We start from the raw sequence: 22352 nt of genomic DNA on the forward strand, positions 1-22352 counted from the left end.
TCACTATTGATCTTCCTCACAGATATCTTGAAAAAGAAAGCACAGCTCTTATTTTTCTGCTTTTGAAATACATGAAAAGAATAGCAAAGGAATTTAAGATCAGATTATATGACTTACCTAATTTATTAGAATTTATTAATTTTAACTGTCTAGCATGAATTTTTATAAGAGGAGAAACTTCTCTTGGGAGACTCAATAATAGATTTAAAATGCTTAAGCCAGGTCTTAAGCCTCCCACAAAGATTTAAGGTATCCTTGAGAAAGAATCTAAATACAATAAATTAAAGTAACAACTAATTTGCTGAGGGACAATTTAGCTGTCTCAAATCTGCCAGTAACAAGCTTTCTGAGTGTTGGCTAGCCACTCTCTCATCTGGGCCTCAGTTTCCTTATTTGTAAAATGAAATGGTTGCTAGAGGAGATCTCAGAGACTCACAGAATGCTCCATCTGGTTGAGCAGCAGTATCAGCATTAGAATGTCGATACATCTGAAAAGCTAAACTAAGGATATCCTTCAGGAAGACACTGATTCAACTACCATAGAGATTGTAGGTGAAAAAGCAGTCCTTTCCCACTTTTATTATTGCAGCTGCTGGTTTCACTTCCTCCTTTGTAGGAATCCCCTTCTGTGATGTACTGGGAAGATGCTTGAAATGGAAGTGAAAGCAGAAACTCCTGGCACTATAGGAAACACCACATGAACCTATATGCCTGTAAAGGGGTCTTGACCATTTATGGTTGTGAGTAATTAGGAAGGAAAGGTAGTTAAGAGTATCCACTTCCTCAAATACCTTCCTTATGTGAATGTACTGCCTAAAAGACAATAAACCTATAAGTCAAAATTCCAAGGTAAAGCCTTCCTTAGGAAATCTTCTGATAAGAGAAATAAATGTTGTAACCAAACGTCAAATGTCAATTGGAATTTCTTGTCATAAATGCCTATAACTGTACCAATCAAGTAAAAAGCAGTTAGGGAGCCATCAAGTAGAAAAGCTCTTGAATAAGACTGGTCATAGAGATGTCTTACAAAGAGAATAGATTCATCAGAGATTTATTTATGAGTGGCTAGTTCAAACCCAATCAAAGTACAGTTTTATTTGGCCAAGTATGTGATTGGTGGGAGTATAGATGTGCTGCTATGAGGGCCAGAAACGCTGATCCCAAATTCAAGCATCTCTCTGCTTGGCTGCTCATGCTGCAAGCCATTTACAATAGTCATGACCACCTCTAAGATTGGATGTGGAATAGCATTTTTAGATCTTTTCTAAACACAATCCACAGTAGAAATACAACTTAAACTATGTACCAGTAGTCACATATGTGAATATACGTATGTCTGAGTACAAGTAAATACATCTGAAAGAAGTCTCAGGAAATGATACTCTCACCATATGGAATGTACTATGAGAGACTATTTTGGTTTATCCTACTTTATTTATTAAAATGCTACCGTAACCCACTGTATTGACTACATAATCCATAAATAGGTTGTAGGCTACAGTTTGAAAAACACTGGCCTAGATTAATAATGATGATGATGATAAATATTAGTACATAATAATGATACAATAAAAGCATCAACCAACAGAATCCTGAGCCTTATTGAGAATAATTACAATTATTTAAGAGTGTCCTAGAGTAGAAGACATAAAGGAACGGTCTTACAGTCCAGGAAGATTTTCTGACATAATAATTGGCAATCACTTTGAAGACTCTGTCCCCATTCCACCTGTGTTCCTGATTCATCTAAATAGTGTTACATTAGATCTTTGAAAGATCTGCTTCTATATATACCCTGACCTTAACTGGATTTGAGAGTTAAAGGAAAATTCAGTTGCATAACACACCATTATTTTATGAACTGCTAAGAAGAAAAATATGCTGTCAGTTACGGTGGTATAATGCCATTGGCTATATGACATACCTCTATGTCAGAGGTGTTAAAATATGAAAAAAAATTAAATCAACATTAGACTAATCACTTGGAAAGTTCTCCTCAAGCCTTCTAGGTCCCCTAGGTAAAGTCAACAAGGATTTTCTTATCCATGGATAAAGTTACATTAAGATTGTATTCCACCAATTTTATGCAATTTCATAGAATTCTAAATCTGAAAGGCACCCTCAGGGATAATCTGGATTGTACATGTTAACAGGCAAAGAATCTGATACCAAGAGAGATGATGTGGCTCTCCCCAGATAACGTATGAAAATAAAGACAAAAAGAAGTTAAAAACAAATAAACAAAAAGATCTACGTTTTCAGAGTGAAAGGAGAAATAAATAGCACAGAGAAAATCAAGGTTGGAACCAAAGCCTTGGTCTATTTAGTCCGTCTCCTCAGTTTGTAATATGGAATCGGTCACATCAAAACAAGGTCATCAGTGTCTTGTATGTTTTAGATCCAGTATCTCCATTCTGTGAAGAGAGTGAAATTATTGCCAGATACTGCCTCTCTCTATCTTTTTAGCTATAATATTTTATGACTTCCTCAAGAACTCACAAGCTACCTTACCTTGGTTTCAATCCAATTATTTATTTTCTGTCAGGCAATCAGGATCTTTCACTATCAACTCAATTTGTGTTATTTATTATTTATATTCCATCCATTCTCCAAGGATTAGTTGGGTCAGCCTTTCGATCTAGTTAACATCATCCATCATACCATCCTCATTCTCACTGATTTTTGACAAAGCTCCCATCTACCATATATCTACCATGTATGTGAATCCACCTGCTATCATCCATGTGTGGTCTGAGGCTTCCCACTGCCATGGCTTTACAAATGCTCCTCATGCCAATTCCTGTTCATCTTTTTTTTTTTTAGGTCCAACAGTTAGCTCCCTCTTTTTATTATTAATAAAACATCCTTTTATTAGTAGTGTTTTGTGGTCCTTGTATACTTGAAATGTATTCCACCTTCCTTTCATTTGACTCAGCAGTTTACTTGAAAGATGCTTTCTAACTGATCTCAACTTTATACATAGTGTGTTCCTCTGAGGGTACTCCTTTGCGCTCCTCATAGCTTTGAGGATGATGCTTAGTCTGAAACCTTCTTTGATGCATATGGCTCCTGTCCTCAGAGCTGACCACTTAGTGGGAAGGAATATTCAAGTACATGCATACATACCCCGCACTGAAGCGCAGGAAGGAGCACAGGAGCAAACCAGCAAAGCTCTCTTAATGTTTCCTCATAGAAGGCTAGTTCACCACCCAATGAACAGCCAAAGGTAAAGAGTATTTGATTAGAGACAGACCTACCATCCCAACACTCACTATCTGCACCTTACCATGTAACCCATACTCAGCTGTTTCCAGTCCCTGAAAGTTGCTCTGTCATTCCTCTGTGCCTTTATTTGTACACCTTCTTAGCCTAGAGCATCTTTACCACTTTCTCCACCTGGATTCCACATGCCCTAAATGAAATCTCTCAAAAGAAATGCTTTCTTCCCACTTCTCCATGCTCTCCTTCACTGTGCATCCATGGAGTCCTGACCAACTATAGCCCATCATAGCCCTTGTCACAGTATCCTGTCTGCTCGCTTTGTTTCCATTCTCAGCATGCCTGCAAGGTACCTGAGAAAGGTGCCAAGGATCCTCTTGGAAATTTTGGCAACAACAGTGGTGCTGGAAACTATAATTTGTGGTCAACCGATATTGAAGAAGAAAATAAATTTGAGAGCAATACTGTATTCACCACCAAATGGAATAACTCTTTGTGGAGTTAGTGAGCAAACAGAACCACAGTTAGTCCTCCTACTTATTAGAAGTTATTCTTAGAGTCACATTGCTCTTTAGAGTTTATCTTTGGTGTAGAATGAGTCATATAAGCTTGTTAGCAATATCGTAGAAAAAATGTCTTCTAAAAGGCTAGAGCCAGTTGGACTTCTGTTTCAATGACTCATCAGACAGCCTTAGAAACATTGTTTCTTTCTGTAATGCTACAACAGTTTTATCACTACCATAACACTGTCTAGGTTGGATAACACATATCAATTTTCTCTTGAATTATGGTTTTCTTTTTTAAAAACTAGTTATATATGGATTAGCTTTAATACGGTTCTATTAATTCATTTCACTTGACTTTATTCCTTACTATTGCTACTGTCTGTCCCATTGCCAATATTTTCAGAACCAGGGAAGGGATCCTCTTTAAGGAAGGAGAAGGCAATTGAAGTCTATTTGCAAGTAATCAATGATAAATCTGAATATCAGTCAATCTGTATCCTGGAATTCTTAATATGAGAGGTATTCCTTTTACCTTAAAGAAGGACATCTCTGGACACACTCATGTGGGACTCAAATATAAGTCACATTATAGTTTCTAACTTTCCTGTCTTTCTAGGGTCATAAGTTTAGTATAGTAACAATGGAATGGAGTCTGTAGTCATATCCCAATATCTGTGGAAGGCCACATGCATTTTAAGGATAATGCAAAGGGCATCTGAGTCACACAAAGCTTGATTTAACTTCCTCTGCCACTTGCCACATGGATGATGTACAGCAATTTACTTTATCTCTGTGCCTGTTATCTGTAAAATGGGATTTGAGACACCTGTCTCATAGAGTTGTTCTGAAACATGTATATAAAAGAGTATATGTAAATGCTCATATGTGTTCATGTCAGGTACATATTAAATCTTAAAAAAATGTTTATTTTTAAAAATTTCTCTCTATTCTTCCTTTTTTTAAAAGATTTTATTTATTTATTCATGAGAGACAGAGAGAGGCAGAGACAGACAGAGGGAGAAGCAGACTCCCTGTAGGAAGCCCGATGTAGGACTCGATCCCAGAACTCTGGAATCATAACCTGAGCCAAAGGCAAATGCTCAACCACTCAGCCACCCAGGAATCCCCAAAATGTTTATTTTTAATAAAATTATCACTTCTAAGGCTATTTTATAAAATTGTTACCTCATTAAATATTTTTATTAGTATCTCATATTATTTTAATATAAAAAAATAGTCAATTGCCATGGGCTTTTGGCACCACCATTGACATTGTAGATTTACTCTTTCTTATGTAAATTGTTTTATTTTGTTTATCACTTAGGATTTATTGCTAGCTTACTCTGTGCCAGGCACAAGTATTATTACAAAGTTGAATCACTCATAGGCCCAGAATACTGTTATTGATATTCGATAGAGTTCCTCATATGTGAAGTCCTTGGCAAAGCTCTCTGGTGATTTCTTTTGGCTGAATCAATTACTTTGGAAAATTTTATTGATGTAGGCAAAGCCCAAGTTGGGGAGACAGTATTATAAAATGACTCATAAATTCAAAGAACGGCTTCAAAATTATTTTCTCCATAATATGTAGGAAGACAGATTGTGATAAGTCAGCATAAAACAAGAAAGATTTACTCCAAAAAAATAGAGACATGCCTACTTGGGCCATGAGGAATTACCTCAAGATTTTGCTTATAGATTCAGGTTGTGGGGAAGATTCTGTAGGCAACAAATCCATTTAAATGAATACTGTGTTTTGGAAAGTTGTCCACAATTTGTTTTAAGTGAATAGACAATTTTAATATGCAGAAAATCTAGATATATAAACATTAAAATATGGAGGGGGTGGTGGGATTACAAGTGGATTTTTGTGTGTATCTTTCTAATTTTTAATCAATAAGCATATATACCTTATGTAATAAAGGTCACATGAAAAAGAAAGTGAATGCTGTTCAAAATTTATCTGAATGAAGTTCAAGGACTTCTATGGCAGTTCATATTACCTGGTAATAAGTCATTTAAGTACTGATATAACAGTGAAAGGAGAGGTGGATTATATTTAAATATCCAAATTGAGAGATCCTTAGAAACTGCAGTGCTTGCAGGAATATTCAGCAATATCCAGGAGTACAACATAGATGTCTACATTTATTTCCTATTCATATGGGTAAGAGCAACTTCTACAAAATATTTTAAGTTATTTTTGCCAGAACCATTGAGATTAATATGCATCCTGCAGTATTTCGGTAAAAGTTGTTATAGGGGCGCCTGGGTGGCTCAGTTGGTTAAGCACCTAACTCTTGGTTTCAGCTCAGATCATGATCTCAGGGTCTTGGAATCAAGCCCCATATCGAGCTCTGCATTCAGCAAACAGTCTGCTGGAGGTTCTCTCTCTCCCTCTTCCTCTGCTCCTCCCCCTGCCCATGCACTCACTCTCTCTCAAATAAATAAATAAAATTAAAAAAAAAAACAATTGTCAGAAACTGTGTTATTTGTTAAAATTATAAAAAAGAAGAGTCTACATGCCACTGCAAGAGAGTGACATAAAAACCTCTTGGTAAAGAATTGGTTTATCCTACTAGTAAAAGGCTTGCAAGGCTTATTCTAAACCCAGAGGATTAAGAGCTAAACAAATAGAATTTTACCAAAATATTTTTATGTTCATAAAAATGGCCACATGAAGCAGAAACTTTCAAAGAAAGTAAGCTTGTCTTGCCTTCCCATGTTAAAATCTTAGTAATTAGAATTCAAAAAAACAATACAGAGAATCACTAACTGCTTACCACAAAAGAGCAAAGCATGCCAAATGTCAGACCACAGAGTATCAGAGAACTCAACTTCTTCCTAAACCAGGTAGGATAAAGGCAATCAAAAAATAAAGAATGCTTCGTGTTTTAAAATTCGGTTTTGATTTACAGAAGCAGGATTAAAAGAGTCTTTCGTGAAATGAAGCCAGGCTACCTTGAAGGTGAACCCTCTTGGCAAGAAGCCATCAGGCATTGAACTTTCAGTTACACATCAGTTAAATAGAACTCCAAGTTAGAGAGAAAAGCCAGAGGCAGCTACCTTGAAAGAGCCATCCAGTAATGCCGCACCTGCTAGCAAATGAATCTCAGTCTCTTGTCGATTAAAAGCTGATGTTGTTTAAGGATAAGGGAGTCTGAGGGAGAGGAAATTTACTGGGTATGCTAGGGAGGTATGGTGTGATACTGGTTTGTTCATTTTCTGTGTGTGTGTGTGTGTGTGTGTGTGTCTGTTCTTTTCAGATATGAATCTCTCATGATTGAGGAAATAGAGTGTAGGTTAATTCTAAACGTCTTCCCTTTACTAATGTTTTGTGATTAGCCTCTACCTTTCCCTGCCACTCTAAATACTGCTTCTCTCAACTGACAAATTATGTGTGCTGTGAGTCATTGATCTTTCTTAGCTATTAATTCTTATTTATCCAGAAATTCATGGATAAAGAGACCCTTCCAGTAGGCAGTTCCAGCAAAGACAGGTAGCAATATTTCTAGTCTTCCATTTGTAGACTTTTCACAAGTGAGACATAGGGGAAATCCCAAATTGTTAAACACATATTTAGTGAAGTAATGGATGGTTTCCCTTATTGTAGCTTCACACTGCAACAATAGAAACCAAGAGAGTTAGGAGAGCAAAGTGAAACTGTGTATCAGGATTATCACATATTGAATAACGTTGTGATTAATTTTATTAGAGTAGGCATGGAAGGAATTAGATTGTGGTTCTCCATGGAACTGTCCAGTCAATCTGTGTTTATGATACCAGTAACTTTAAGTATAGTAGAAACTATCATTTCTCCCTACATATCTATTTTTTTTTTGCAATTCCATAAGCAGAATTTGTATTGCTGCAAATTATTTTCCAAATAGTTTTAAACCAAGTACTCTCCCATTTCCTGTCCAGAAACATGGTAATCTAATTATAAAGTTTAGCCTTCATAAAAAAGAAAGGAACATTAACATATATAAAACATACAGCGAGGCAGCCCAGGTGGCTCAGCAGTTTAGCGCCGCCTTTAGCCCAGGGCCTGATCCTGGAGACCCGGGATCGAGTCCCACGTCGGGCTCCCTGCATGGAGCCTGCTTCTCCTTCTGCCTGTGTCTCTGCCTCTCTCTCTCTCTCTCTCTCTCTGTGTGTCTCTCATGAATAAATAAATAAAATCTTTTTAAAAACCCAGTAATTTATTTTAAAAAATAAAACATACATTAAAATATATATAAAAGAAATATTAACATATATTATCAATGTTGCTAAACTGTGTGATATTTGTTTTTTGTTTGTATATATATATATATATATAAATTAACCCATTTATTATAGGCTAGCAATGTTTCAAATGGCGGAGCTTCTACTGGTCTCTCAATTCCTTCAGTCTTCTGATGGCAGACTTTACTGTGACAGCAGAAGTGGTGTTGTAGGTCCAGGCGCCACCGGCCACGGTCTTCATGCAGGAGCCACAGTGCCAGATTCCCACCGCTGCCTTTTCATCTTGGTCTTGCCACAGAAGGAGCAGGTGTACCTGGCGTGCTGGCTAATCTCAATCTTTACCATCTTCCTGAGGGAGGCCCCATAGCAGGTCCCGTATCTACCCACGATTCCGACCTTCTTGGTGCGTTTGGCCATGTCGCCGCCAGCCAGGTCCGAGCCCAGAGAGGACTGATTTTTGTTTTAAGGGTAGATTCTGTATTGTTCATTTGAAGAAATACTTATTGAGCATCTGTTATTTGCCAGGTAGTAGGGAATTCTGATCTCCAGGCATTTACAATTTAGTGGAGGAAATGGATAAGAGACGATAAGAATTTATGTAAAAAATGTGAACTTTAGGCAGAAGGACAATATGCTATCATAAGTTTAGTAATTTATCGACTCACTTTTCTGAAACATACATGGTTCTACCAGATTTAGGACTAACTAGATCTAGGGGCTCAAACAATAGTATCAGGACCAGGATCTCTTTCTCTCTCTCCATCTCTCAGCTTTGTCTTCTTTGTGACAGTGTCATTCGTAGACAGCAGACTGGTTCCAACAGCTCCAAGCTTACTCCCACCAAAATAGAACCCCATCCGGTTAGTTCCTACAGATCTCCAGTACTGGCTCTGACTGACCCTTCCTGAGTCACGTGCACTTCTGATGCAAGCAGAATTGTCTCACTGACTGGTCATATGGACTGAGGTAGCTATGGGTGAATCTCCAAGGAAAAAGTCAGGGTGCTACTAGCAGAAGAAATAAGAAATAAGAGATGTCTACCATATGCGATCACTGATTATATTAAATAAATAATTAATTAAAAATAATTAAATAAATATTAAATGGTATGAGATTTTATGACTCTATGCTGTATCAATCTCTATGTTATATCAAATATACCTATTCTGTACGTGAATATAATCTGTAAGGAGAGATCTATACTGGGCTATTCAAGATGAACATGCAGAATCACTAACTCAAACTTAAAGAGCTGTGCAGCATTCAAGTACACCAATGAAAATCCTGAAGTGTGAGGCGGTAAGGTAGGAAACAGGAGACTGCTTCGGAAATTGAGGTGTAATAAAAGGAAAGGAGGACAATGTAAAAATAGAAGAAATCGAGATGCCTGGATGGCTCAGTGGTTGGGCGACTGCCTTTGGCTCCGGGTGTGATCCCGGAGTCCCAGGGATCGAGTCCCCACATCGGGCCCCGGGTAGGGAGCCTGTTTCTCCCTCTGCCTGTGTCTCTGCCTCTCTCTGTGTGTCTCTAGTGAATAAATAAATAAAATCTTTTAAAAAATAGGAGAAATCTTTCTATAGTGGACTCAGTATACTCCTAAATCCCTCAATCTGTTAATATTTAGGAGCTACTTCTATGAATGTTTTAGAAATCTGTCCTACCAGCCCAGAGAGATAGTATATCAAATGAACGACAATGACTTCCAAGTAATTTTAAAATTCCAAACTAAAAGAAATGTTTTTAAACTCTTTATTTTTTTAAATCTCAGATAAACTGAACACAAGCAAGAAAGAAAAACATTTAAAAACTTGAACTCAACCCTTTCTTTTTGGAGAAGAATATTTGTTTGATTTTCAAAAATATTGCTTGAATGATGCTCTAACATGGCAGGTCAGCTACATAAGCAGGAAATTTATCACTAATTTATCAGTAACACATAACTGTGTTTTTCCACAGAACCAAGATGTTCTAATGGTTTCCCAGTAAATGTGTTTACTTCATTAAAGATCTATTTTCATAAGCCAGAGTCATTACTAGTCCTGGCTGCCATGAATATGCCATAAATAAAGCAAAAACTAAAGTACATTAACCAAATACTAGAGTAGAAATCCAGGCTCAGGAATAGTCATGTATTAAAAAATTAAGCCAAGGTACTTATCATCATTAATATGTTCTCAAATCTTTCCAATTTAGAGACTGCCTAATGTTATCTTACAAATTGCTTGCTCCCCACTGTGTACCTCACAGCGCTTTGTGTTTGTTATTATAGCATATATCATGTTGCATTTTTATAAAACTTGTTGTATACGCCATTTTCTGGTAAAGATATATAGGAGATGTCATATGCTTCTTAACACATCTGCCTTTATACCTGGACTTTGAGCTCCTTAAGGACAGAGAGTAAATATCTTTTTATCCCCATAAGCCGTGTTTGGTGCCTACAATATACTTCATAAATGCTGAGTAAAATAAAAAATGAGTAAATGTTTCAATGGACCCTCCCATTTTAATGAATTCCTGAACTCCTGTTTATTATCATCTTAATTAGTTTTTATGTTTTAATTGCTTCAAAGCTCAAGTCTACATATATATACCTGCTTATAAAATTAGATTATGGTTTATGCCGAGAGTGGGGAATGACAGCTTAGTCCTAGGCCAGGTCCCTGCTGGGGTGCAGGCATGATTGGCAGTGTCTGGTTAACTCACTCACAAGACAGACCCCCCAGTTGCCTTTGAGGAAGAAGAGAATCCTGGGGGAAATATTCTCACTATGTCTACTGCTGGGATTAGATGCCTATGGATATGTTTGGCAAATTATTGAGTCTGCTCCAAAGCAGATTTTCAGGTGAGAGGACTGTGATATCTTCTGGAAGAGAATTAATTTTAAGGGAAAATAGCCAAGCATGATAGGCCAAGCCAATGGCACATCCTTCCTTACTTTGGAAGGAAAGCAAATTCTGTGCCCAAGCAGGTGTGTTGCTTAGATTGTCTCCTCTGCCCACCTGATTAGACGCAGGGAAGGCAGAAGGATGACAAGCCAAAGCTGGAAAGGACTCTCTCCATAAACTCTCTAACATCTGGGATTCTGTTTTACAGTGCTCTGAGACCCTTCAATAGAGTGTAACACAAAGTAAGGTGGCCGTTCTGCCTCTGCCCCTTCCTCATCAGCACTTTATCATGTTCTATTACATAGTCTTCAGGGAAGAAGTTTAATCTCCTGTCTTCATGTTTTCATAGAGGAAGGGACTTTGTTCTCCTTTTTATCAGGCCTGTGGTCTTTGAAAGTAAACTTCTAGCTTCTCTCCCAGCCCCACACCCGCTTTCCCACAAAGGAGGAGCAGGAGCTCATTTCAGGGAGGATGTCCCTGTGTTGAAAGTGACTGCTCCTGCATAGATCCCTTGCTCTGCAGGACCCACACGGGAGCAGTAGACACTCAGGTTCTCTGGCTCACTTTGTTTCTGTACGAGAAAGCGCAAAGGGAGAGAATCAACCTCCTACCCTTCCCTTTCTATCTCTGGTCAGCCAGTAGTAGAGTTGATGAAGCAAGCCTGCTCTAAAAGGTCATTTCTCCCTCACCTTTCCAACCCACCCCAGGCTCCAGATGGCCCCAAGGTCTGTGTTTGAGGGGGGATGGAATGAGATACTTTGGTTTTAGATCTAAATTGCATTCTTCAATCCAAAATTTACCAAATTTTGTAAGACACATTGGCCACTTGCCCAGTTCATTAATAAATCCACAAGTGATCATCAATTAGCTATCAGTTCTTAGACTGTGTGCTTTTATGCATTGGAATCTGAAAGAGAGTCAGTGTGGATCATAACCTCCTCTTGCATACATCTGAAATACTTCTCTGCCCCTGTCAAGGCCCAAGGAATCAGTGGGCTGTGCCCAACACGGCAGTGGCAGAGGAGTGACATATGTCCTGGAAGAGCCAGCATAAGAAGCCTGATGGAGCACTGGTGCATTTTGCCAGGAGTGGCTGTGCCTGGTGGAGCAACAGGAGCAGTGGGGCATTGACGGAGGGGTTGCAGCTGCCTAGCAGGAATCTGTTCATGGTTACATGTGAGAATACAAGGTACCAACTGGTGGCTTCCAGAAATGATTTGAGGACACAGAAGCTTTACATGGCTATTGAGGACCTAAGTCATATTGGTAAAGCCAATGAAAATTAAAGTATTGTTTCAGGCGACCTCACTCATACTCACAAACTGATGGCTTCTGGGAAAATCATGGTTACCATTATTTTACTCTCCAGCTGAGCACCTGTCCACCAGAGCACCTTGTCTGAAACAGGCAATCAGAGTAGGTATATGAAATAATTCACTTGAAATGCTGACCATTTGCATGTTGCTGTTAAAGGGATTACCAGGTGATATAAGAAAGCCACTATTGTTGGGAGGCATTAATGTGCTAGCTCAAGAATTTCAAATAATTTTTTTTGTGCATTTCTGAGTGAGTTTTGAATATGAGTGAAAAGTAAGTCTGCAAACTAGAAATGAAGGCTTACTCCTTAAAATATGTTTTCAAAGATGATGTCATTATCCAAAGCTGGTTCTCTATATCCTCAAGAAATTCTCTTTCTTGCCACCTCAAAACCACATGCCAGATCAAAACTGTTTGTTCTCAAAGTGAATTTCTTTTAGGTAAGTTATTATTTCAAAAGATAATGCCAAATCTGCATACAGTTTACATTTGAACTGTAAACTGTTCCAACAAGTAGATGCTACTTAATGCATCTTTTAAATTTGACTTTTGACTCACCACCTAAATATACATTAATATACACAGGCATAAGCAAAATTTTTTTGTATATTTTTTATTGGAGTTCAATTTGCCAACATATAGCATAACACCCAGTGCTCATCCCATCAAGTGCTCCCCTCAGTGCCCATCACCCAGTCACCCCATCATGCATAAGCAAAATTTAATGTAAAATGCATCTTTTCAGCTATAAGTATTATTGCTATAATTTTAACATTTCCTTTTTTCTCATAAGCAATCACGTATTCTCTTCCAGGTGGTAGCAATATTTGTTTCCTATTTTCATGGAAATGAAAGCTAGTATAATTCTGAAATCATGGAAAAATATTTGCATATACTTTTATTTATTTATAATAATTCCTTCTATTTATTTATGATATTCATATGGTTTCTGTTCTTTTTCCTCCCAAGAATAATGTTTATATCAGTTACTCTCTGTCTCCTGATCAGTATCAGAGTCGGTTTTTTAAACGTCAAATTCACATCTAAACTGGGTTTGATAAACTTTCATATCATTCATCTATTCCATGTATTTAAAATATCATGACAAAATGACATGGGTTCTCAATATTCTGAACAATTAGGCAGTCTTTAGGATGTTTTTCCAGCTGTGATGACAAATTGACAAATAGATATTTGTTTCTACAATCCTACCCAGTAGCTTTATCTCAAAGTTAATAATAATAGTGTTCTGATCATGGAAAGGGAGTTTGGTGTGGTGGAGGAAAGGAGTAGACTTTTGAGAAAAAGAGATCTGGGCTCAAACTACTTACTAGCTGTGTGATCTTGAGTAAGTTGCTCTGCCCCTCGGAGCTCAGTTTCTGCACATGTGAAACAGGAATCATGCATGTTGCAGGGCAGGTTAAACAAAACAATGTTTGTGAGTACTTGTAACATGGAAGGCACTGGAAAAATCCAGTTATCCAATCACATATTTCTCCCTGGAAGCTAGGCTATTTCTATGGATTTAATATACCATTCATTTTTTTAATAGCTATAAAGCCATGGGACTTTGGGATTATAAGTTACCTTAGAGATCAGCTAATTAATGGAATTTCACAGATAAGGAAGCCAGGGCACTGGAAAGGTAATTTGGTGTAGGGAGTCCTTTTCCATGTTTTGTATAATAAAGAAATTCGAGGCAGAATCATTACTTGCTCACAATTCCATCTGAAAATGGTAGGCAAAACCAACCCTCAGAAAAGTGGAGACAGGTATGAGATAAACTTCCTGACAGTTTGTACCTCGAGTAAGAAAAACTCAACCTATTCTCAGAGAGGGATTTCTTCACTTTACTAATACGATGTATCTGAATGCTTTGTAGAATCCTGAAAATTATGAACTGAATCCATGTAATCAGTTGTCTAATATCTAAAGAAGTAGACATTCACTGTGATTGATGATTCTACATCCCAAAGATATTTCAGATGCACTTAAGATATTTTCTTCTGGGACTATTACTGTTGCTGTCACCTGGACCCTAAGAAGCAAGAAACTCTAGGCCCTAATTCCCATGAACTTACCATACAGAGGGGGCTTCACATTCCTCAGCAGATCAGAACGGTTGGATTAGAGGAATATTTCTCACATTGCAATCCTTTACCACATCACAATTTTGAATGCATATCTGTAATGTTATTTACTTTTCCAAATGGCTTCACTTTCTAAACTTAACCTCATTCTAAGTGATAATATCTAGCACATTTGCTATACTGATTTCATTTTTCTGATATAAAGATAATTTCATGACTGTTAAACTAAAAGATATCTAAATACCACCGGAAATCATCTCAGGATGAATCTCAGGATTCATCTGAGCCAGGAAGAATCTCAGTCTTACTCCTGCTCATCCCCAAAGCTGGTCAGAATAAAGTAAGATTTGCAATGGGCAAAGCCCTTTCTATTCTCAAGTGTTTAGTTCCTGGAATAAAAAAGCCACCATCCTGGATCCATGTGCCTTTTTCAGGGGCAGGGACTGGGCAGTGATAACATCCCTGTACTTTTGGATAAGCACTAAAATAACACAAAGCCAAATCCAATAAAATTTCCTGTTTATAATACTGTTTAAAGGATGTAATCACCACCATGAGAAAGTATATTTTCAGATTACTTCCAACAGCATCAAATTAAGTCCAAATCTTTCATATCAATTTGTACTTACCCAAGAAAACTAATCTAAAACAAATCTAAAAACTAGCATTCTTTAATAACATTCCTAAAAGACTATGGAAATCTTAACAGCCCCCAAAACAACATTCCTTCAAAAATAAAATATTTGAATAGAAACAAGTGGGAGAAAGCACATAAAAAATTAACCCTCATTAGTGAAGAATGTATATTTTGGAAAAGATCTTGGAGAGTAAAAGGAAATCCCAGCCCCACATAAACGTTCCCTAGTAAACCTCTTGATTAAACTGGTTCATTTTTCACAAAATTCCTTCTCTTCACCAAGAACTTAAAATTGCACTCTACCATTTCTCTCAAATCTAACAAGTCTATTTTCTTTTTGCATCTACTAAATGCATAAATTATCATGCCTATTTTCTATTAGATAGATAGGTAATCCATACATGTATGGATGTAGATAAGTATATATACCCACATATACAGATAAATGTATATCTAATTAACATATACATAGAATGCTTTACTTGGGAGGACTTGAGGGTTCCTTGAGCTTGACATCACCCATACTGTGCTCAACTATTTCATTCGATGTTAGTATTTTACGAAAAGAAATCCATGATTAAATAACTCTTATAAACATTGGATTAAACAAAACTTAACCTATAACACTATATACATTTTGAATGTCTGAGAAGAGCATATAGCAATGCATCTTAAACTTCAATGCATATAAAATTGCATATTAAGTAGGTCTGGGATAGAATCTGAGATTCTGCATTTCTAGCAAGCTCCCAGGTGATACTGATGCTCCTGGTCCAAGGACGAAACTTTGAATAACAAGGGTATCAGATTTCCTAAAACTTGTTTTACTAGTGAAACTAGTAAATACTAGTGCCCCCTTTACACATAAATGGTTTTCTGAGATTTTTCTTTTGGTTGGTTGGATGGCGTGTTGGTTGGTGTTTGTTGGTTTTGTTTGTTTTTTTTTTTTTTTTTTTTTTTGTTTGTTTGTTGGTTTTGAAAACATACATCAGTGTTTTATAATTTTTGAAACTATTAATGTAACTGAATCCCCTTGCTTTATAGGATGGTGAATGTCATTTTTAAAAATCACCCTAAATTCACCTAATTGACTTTTACCTTTTCAGTGGCTTTGCCTTGTTTTGGTCAAATTGTACTTGAGAAAACTTCAAGACCTGTACCGTTGCAGGAAGGGGTAAAGGAAATTAAAAAAAAAAAAAAAAAAAAGACATGTCTTTTGAGTTCTTTTTCAATGTGCAATGAAGAATGTGCACTTTATAAGTACAATAAAAAATGTACTTGACTTCCATAGCCAGACTAAAATCTTACTAGCAAACGATTGTTTGGATTTGTATTGACAATTTTTGGTTGGATATTGAACACTTACTCATGGGATCATATGGCATATCACCTAAGTGCTTTAGGTTGTCAGCAGGTCAGACACCCAACACTCTGCCACCTAGTCATCCATCCAGTACCTTTCCACCTCTCTATCCACCTGTCTAACTATACACACTCATCCACTCACATATCCTGTCTCCACCCATCCAATCAGTCATACAACCGCCACATGTCCACCCACACACACACACACTTATCCCTTGACATTAATTTGTTCAACAATATTTATGCGACATGGTTTTTTCGCAAACATAGAGTAAAAGGAAATTTAATCTGCAAGTTTAGGGTGGATAAAAGAGTACATTACAAAAAAAGAAAATTACATATTATTTTACAATCTCCTAATTAATATACTTCCTTATGCACTAAACTCTCAGTCTGTAACTAAGAGTTCTTCTCAATGGTAGATTTTGAACAATGGTTGGGATGGTGCTCTCATAGGAAAAGAAACAAGCTGCCTGTGAGCTGAGATATGAGTTGTCTAACATACTTGCTTAACCTGACATTCCTAATCCTTCATTCCATTAAGGATTCATGCAGTCCTTGTCTGCCACATTTCCTTTATGCTACATAAAATGCTACATTTTCCTTTATGGCATTCCCCTTTATGCTACTCTTCAGCCAGCTAAACTAAGTTATTTGAAATTGCCCAAACCATGCCTGTAATTGAATTTTTCCCTCCATCTGGACTACATTTCCTGTAGGTCTAGTACATCTCTTTTTCCCAAAAGTTTTCCCCAATCTGCATTCCCTGATTTGTCATCCACACTTCTCCTGTGATAACCACTTTTGACCTTGTATTCTTGTTATTTATGGGTGTATTGATCTCACCTATTAGGCACAAAACTCCCTAGAAAAACGAGGTCTGTGCCTGATTTTCCTTGCATCCTTCATAGAATCTCAAACAGAGCCACTCAGTAAATTCTTTCATTTCTGGAATGAATGAAATCCATCTAAGCCTCTGATTGAATGCTTTGAGTGTACTGATTTCATGAGTAACTAAAGAGTTTGAAGCTAAGAAATATCTCAGTGCCTATAAAATTTTAATTAACTATATTGGTGGATTATTATTGCTGAATCTTTTGTAAAGTACTTTGCCATGCCCTCGCCTGAGGAGACTAGTATGTTTCAAAGTGATATTATAGTCTTGATTGCATTAAAGTATTGGCCTTCTGGATCATAAGCTATTAGAATTATATATCCTATTTTCAGATGGATTAATTCTTACACTATTTTTCTCTCTACAAGTTTCCTTCTAGCAATAGTCAGTTCAATGTCAAACTTGTAAAGAATCCCATAGAGTTATAGTTTGGGACTTAGAATCCAGTGACAATTTCTACTGTTACCTCTGGCCTTCCGATTGTGTTGGGGATGCTAAGTCTTTTTATCATCAGTAAAATGCTTCCCTACCCTTTTTCCATTTAAGAAAATGATTATGCCTTTTGCTAATCATTTCTTTACAGTGTCTGAAACACTATATTCTCAATAATTATTACATGGCAGAGAGAGAGAAAGAAAAAAAAAATGACTCAGCTAGTAGCTCAAAATAGTATTCTATGGATTTGTCCTAAAGCTAGAGACCAGAGTTCATTTGTATTAAAATCATTCTTTTCTTTTTTTTTTTTCTAGATTTATTTATTCATTTACTTGAGAGAGAGAGAGAGAGCACAAGCAGGAGTAGGGGGAAGGGGCAGAGGGAGAGGGAGAAACATGATCCCTGCTGAGAGCATGAGGAGGAACTTGATCCCAGGACACCAGGATCAAGACCTGAACCACCCAGGTGCCCCCAAATCCTTATTTTTCAAAAAACATGATTCTTTAAGATGTACGCCAACAGCTCCAGGTGCTACTTTTAATGTCTTTGCTAGTTTGTATGATTGTATTGAGGTACACCTACATTGTATCTTTGGTATTTTTCCCCCTTTATCTTCACAATCTTTGAACTTTAAAATGGCAGTGTTTGCTAGGGCTTGGGTCATGGAGAGGTCTGGCAGCGGTGGACTTCTTGAGTCCATCAGCCACCTGGCCGGAGGCAGCAGAGCTGATCTGTGAGGGTGGCTGGGTGCTTGGAGGCTCAGCAGGTGGCACACAAGCCCCGGCCCACTCTGGCTGCATGGTGGTCCAGCTCCTAGCTGAGCACAGCAAAGGCCTATCACAGAGGCCACTTAACCATTCTCCTTGCCCTGAGTGACTGTGCCAACCAGCCTTTCTACCACATTGTGGCTGCTCACAACAGGTAAGCAGTGATGGCTGTTTCATGGAGCATCTGGACTCCTGTGATCCATTGCCTAACAGTCATGGAGAGAAGATCGTTGCTCTCAACCTGGACCAGATCTGGCATTGGATCCACTATGGAACCCACCTCTCTCAGCAGGTGGAGAAGATTCTGGGTCTTTCTGGCTTTGTCCCTGTGCATCCCATGATGATCACATATGCTGAGAGGCCACAAAGGAAAGGGGGACTCCTCTTAGCAGCTCAGGAAACAGATCCAGAGGCTCCAGAAACTAAAGGAGCTGACTTCAGTGAGCAGAGCACTGGGGAAAAGGTCAAAGTCCTCTTAAAACACTTGTGCAGAGCTCTTAGTTTTATTCGATTTGGTGGTCAATAAATGTAGTTTTCTAAGTACAAATAAACAAAATGATAATTTTGAAAACTAGCTAACATACATATTTTTACTTTGAATAGTGACGGGAAAATATGAAAAGGGTTTCATCAACATTGATTCAGTTGTTTATGGCAATTTACCCAGACCTTGTGAGACTGTAAGTGGAACTGGCAAGCTTGGGGGAACAGAGCTGCTTCCACAATTGCCCAAGGGTCTCCTGGCACCTTTTTGCAGTGACCAGACTTCGTCAACCCTGTCAGCTGAAGGGACTCATGAAATTTGAAAGACATCATTCTCTTCTGGTGATCATGAACCATAATATTTAATGCAAGTATAAAATGTTGCCATGCCCCCAGGTCTTCTCTCGCACGTCCCCTTGCCACCACCATCCCTCCATCTCCTTCAGGTTAGTGCCGTGGCCTTGGGCCATCTGACCACCAAGAATGGAGTTGTGGTGGTTTAGGCACCTGGGATTATTGCCCTTTCACTAAAGAGGAACAAAAGAAAAAAGGACAAGAAAAGTACATCAGCCCAGCAGTTTTCCTTCTCTATGAGCCTTGAACAACTTAGTGGACAAACATCTGGACAGACATTTTAATTCCCAGCAGTCCCAAAGGGCACTTTTTCTTCAGTACTTACAAATAGGCCCCGTGGCACTTCCCGGAAGTCCCATCTGGCCTGCCTGCCTTTGAAAGCCTCTCTTGATATGGGCATCCTCTGCCGAAAAGCCCTCTCCCACTCCCCTGCCTCACTGTCAGCTGCCCAAGATAGAACCCCACTGAGAAGTGCACCCCCCCCCGACACTCCCCAACATGGCACATATAACAGCTTCCCTTTGTTGGGTGGGTCTGCTCAGTCTACCAGCCCTGCTCCTCAGTCTTCCCCACCAAATCCTTTGCCCCATGAGGCCTCGGAGGCAAGAGGGACCAGGGGGACTGTCCGGCCCCTTAGAGACCCAGGGATAGACATTTCATCATTTCTAGCATGGTCTCCTTCAGAAAGGAAAAATTAATTCCAAGCAATCAACTTTCCAGTGGATTTGGAACACACACTGTTTGATTTGGGAACCGTGGGTACTCACTTTGAGGATGTGAGGTTGCATGTACAAACTACTGTCTGACTGCTGAGTGAGCACTTAACTTTTTTTTTTTTTTCCTAATAATTGAATTCTCTGAAGACAGGAAACTGCAGGCAGCTGCTCTTCCACCCATTCAAGAAGCACTTTGCTCCTTTACAGCAAAAGAGCTGAACTATGAAATGAACTCTGCTGTCTGGATTGAGGCTAGGTATTTTGGCAACCATTCAAGTCTTTTTTGACGGTGTGTCCATCAAACAGCAAGTCTGTGAAGAAGTACTTAGAAAGCTTGGTCTTATTCTTTGAAGACTAGAGCAGGATCGGGAGGGAACAGGAATCCAAAGTCACACATAATTTTTTCTTTGCAGCTGGAGAAACTGAGGCAGTGAGAAGAACATTATGCAGGGTCACAGAGGGGTGCCTGCAATCTTGCAAAAATGATCTTCATTTTTTTCTGTCATTTCCACACAGCTGCTTGAAAGCTGATCTTATTTTTAGAGAAGCTGAGTTGTCTGGGTTATCACTGGCCACTCCATCATAAGGAAAGGTAGTGTGTTTTAGGAATAAGGTTAGTTATCAGGCTTCTATCAAATACAATATTTTTTAATTAGATTTACTTATTTTTTTTTTATAAAACTGTTTCAACAAGTTCACTTTTCATTGTTGGGTACCAGGAAAGGATTAACATAACACAAATTGAGGAATATATTAAAGTCATGAAACATAGTAAGACCCACAGGCTACCTGGTGCTGAGTGAAGGTGCGGTGCTGGCGTAATCTGGGGATCTAGAGAATGAGGAGCAGGCAGCCAGTGCCATCTCTGAGCTGGTCAGCACAGCCTGTGGTTTCCGGCTGCACCACAGCACAAACATACCCTTCAAGCGCCTATCCCTGGTCTTTGGAGAACACACGCTGCTGGTGACCGTGTCAGGACAGAGGGTATTTGTGGTGAAGAGGCAGAACTGAGGGCGGGAGCCTGTTGACGTCTGAGCCTGCCAGAGGGCAAGGGGCAGAGGTGGATTGGGTCCATGGGCCTCCTCAATGAGGAGGATGCAAACCTTCTCCACCTTTTTCTTGGCTTGCTGCTAGAACTAAGGCTTTCTGCTCACCCACTTCCCTCCCCTCCCCTCGAAGGGCAGAGGCTTGGGGACTTTGCACTGTGTCGGGGAGAGTGAGGGCAAGGGGATCTCTCTCTTCTTTCCATCCCTCCCTCCCTCCTAATAAACATGAGTCTGATGTTCCCAGGGGGAAAAAAAAAAAAAAGGGCAGCCTGGGTGGCTCAGCGGTTTAGCACCGCCTTCAGCTCAGGGCCTGATCCTGGAGACCCAGGATCCAGTCCCACATTGGGCTCCCTGCATGGATCCTGCTACTCCCTCTGCCTGTGTCTCTGCCTCTCTCTCTCTGTGTCTCTCATGAAAAAATAAATAAAATCTTAAAAAAAAAAACAAAAAACTACACCTTAAAAACTACAAGAGTAACACCGTAGAAATTTCTTGTCTGCTCTCTTCCAAACTCCTCTACTTTCCCCAAGCCCACCCTCCACCCAGAGGTAACTGTGCTTTTGGATTTTAGGTTTGGCTGCTCTGTGGCTTTATTTTTATACTTTTATCACATAAGTATGTATCATTAGACAATATGTTCTATCTGTCTCTAGACTCTCTCTTTGTTTGGGAATGGAATTATTCTATATTAGAAGAACTACTAATGTCCTCTCCAAGTAAAGCAGGAAATATTTTAGGAGGGACTAAAAACATATTTTTATAATTATGATAACTGTGTTATTCTTGGATCATAAATTAGTCTCTTCCTTCTTAACCTTCCTTTTTCTTTTTTCAGAGACTAGCCAAAAAGTTAGAAATATTTCAATTTCTATTTCCTTAGGCATATTTTTATTTTTTTTTATTTTTCATGATTTTTCTTCCTTTCTATATGATTTTATTGAGGAGCCCTGATTAGAATTCACAATAGTGTCTATTCCTTTTTTCCCTTTATTTTTTGCTTGTAAATCATTGGCTGTTTTACAATTTTTATTTAAGAAACTGTTTATATAAGAGATAATTTACATTTTGGATAGAGTCCTAAGTGGTTAAGAGTGAGCACTCTGGAGCCAGACTTCTTGAGTTCAAGGCCCAGCTCTTCTACCTACTAATGTTGTGAACTTGGCAGGTTACTTAAACACTTGTGCCTCAGTTTCCTCATCTGTAATATGGAAATAATATCTTTTTCAAGTTTTTTTTTGTAGGATTAAACAAGTTAATACATCTAAATGCATAGACCAGTAGCATACATATAGCAAAGGCTCAATTCCTGTTATTTTTACAACTATCATCATTACTATATCATTAGACAGCTGTTATATTATACGGCAACCTATGACCTCCCTCTTAATGCCTAAGATGCTAAGACAC

The 22352-nt window shown here is 38.4% G+C and overlaps 1 protein-coding gene and 1 pseudogene across 7 annotated transcripts in view; one reads left to right on the plus strand and one right to left on the minus strand.

Moving 5' to 3' along the window:
* The window catches only part of RASGEF1B (RasGEF domain family member 1B), a 550412-nt gene that overhangs the window by 437234 nt on the left and 90826 nt on the right, over positions 1–22352 (plus strand). The window lies entirely within an intron of this gene.
* On the minus strand, positions 8075–8369 carry LOC100684183 (annotated as a pseudogene).

The sequence above is a fragment of the Canis lupus genome, chromosome 32 (genome assembly GCF_011100685.1).
Source record: "Canis lupus familiaris isolate Mischka breed German Shepherd chromosome 32, alternate assembly UU_Cfam_GSD_1.0, whole genome shotgun sequence".
NCBI classification, from domain to species: Eukaryota; Metazoa; Chordata; class Mammalia; order Carnivora; family Canidae; genus Canis; species Canis lupus.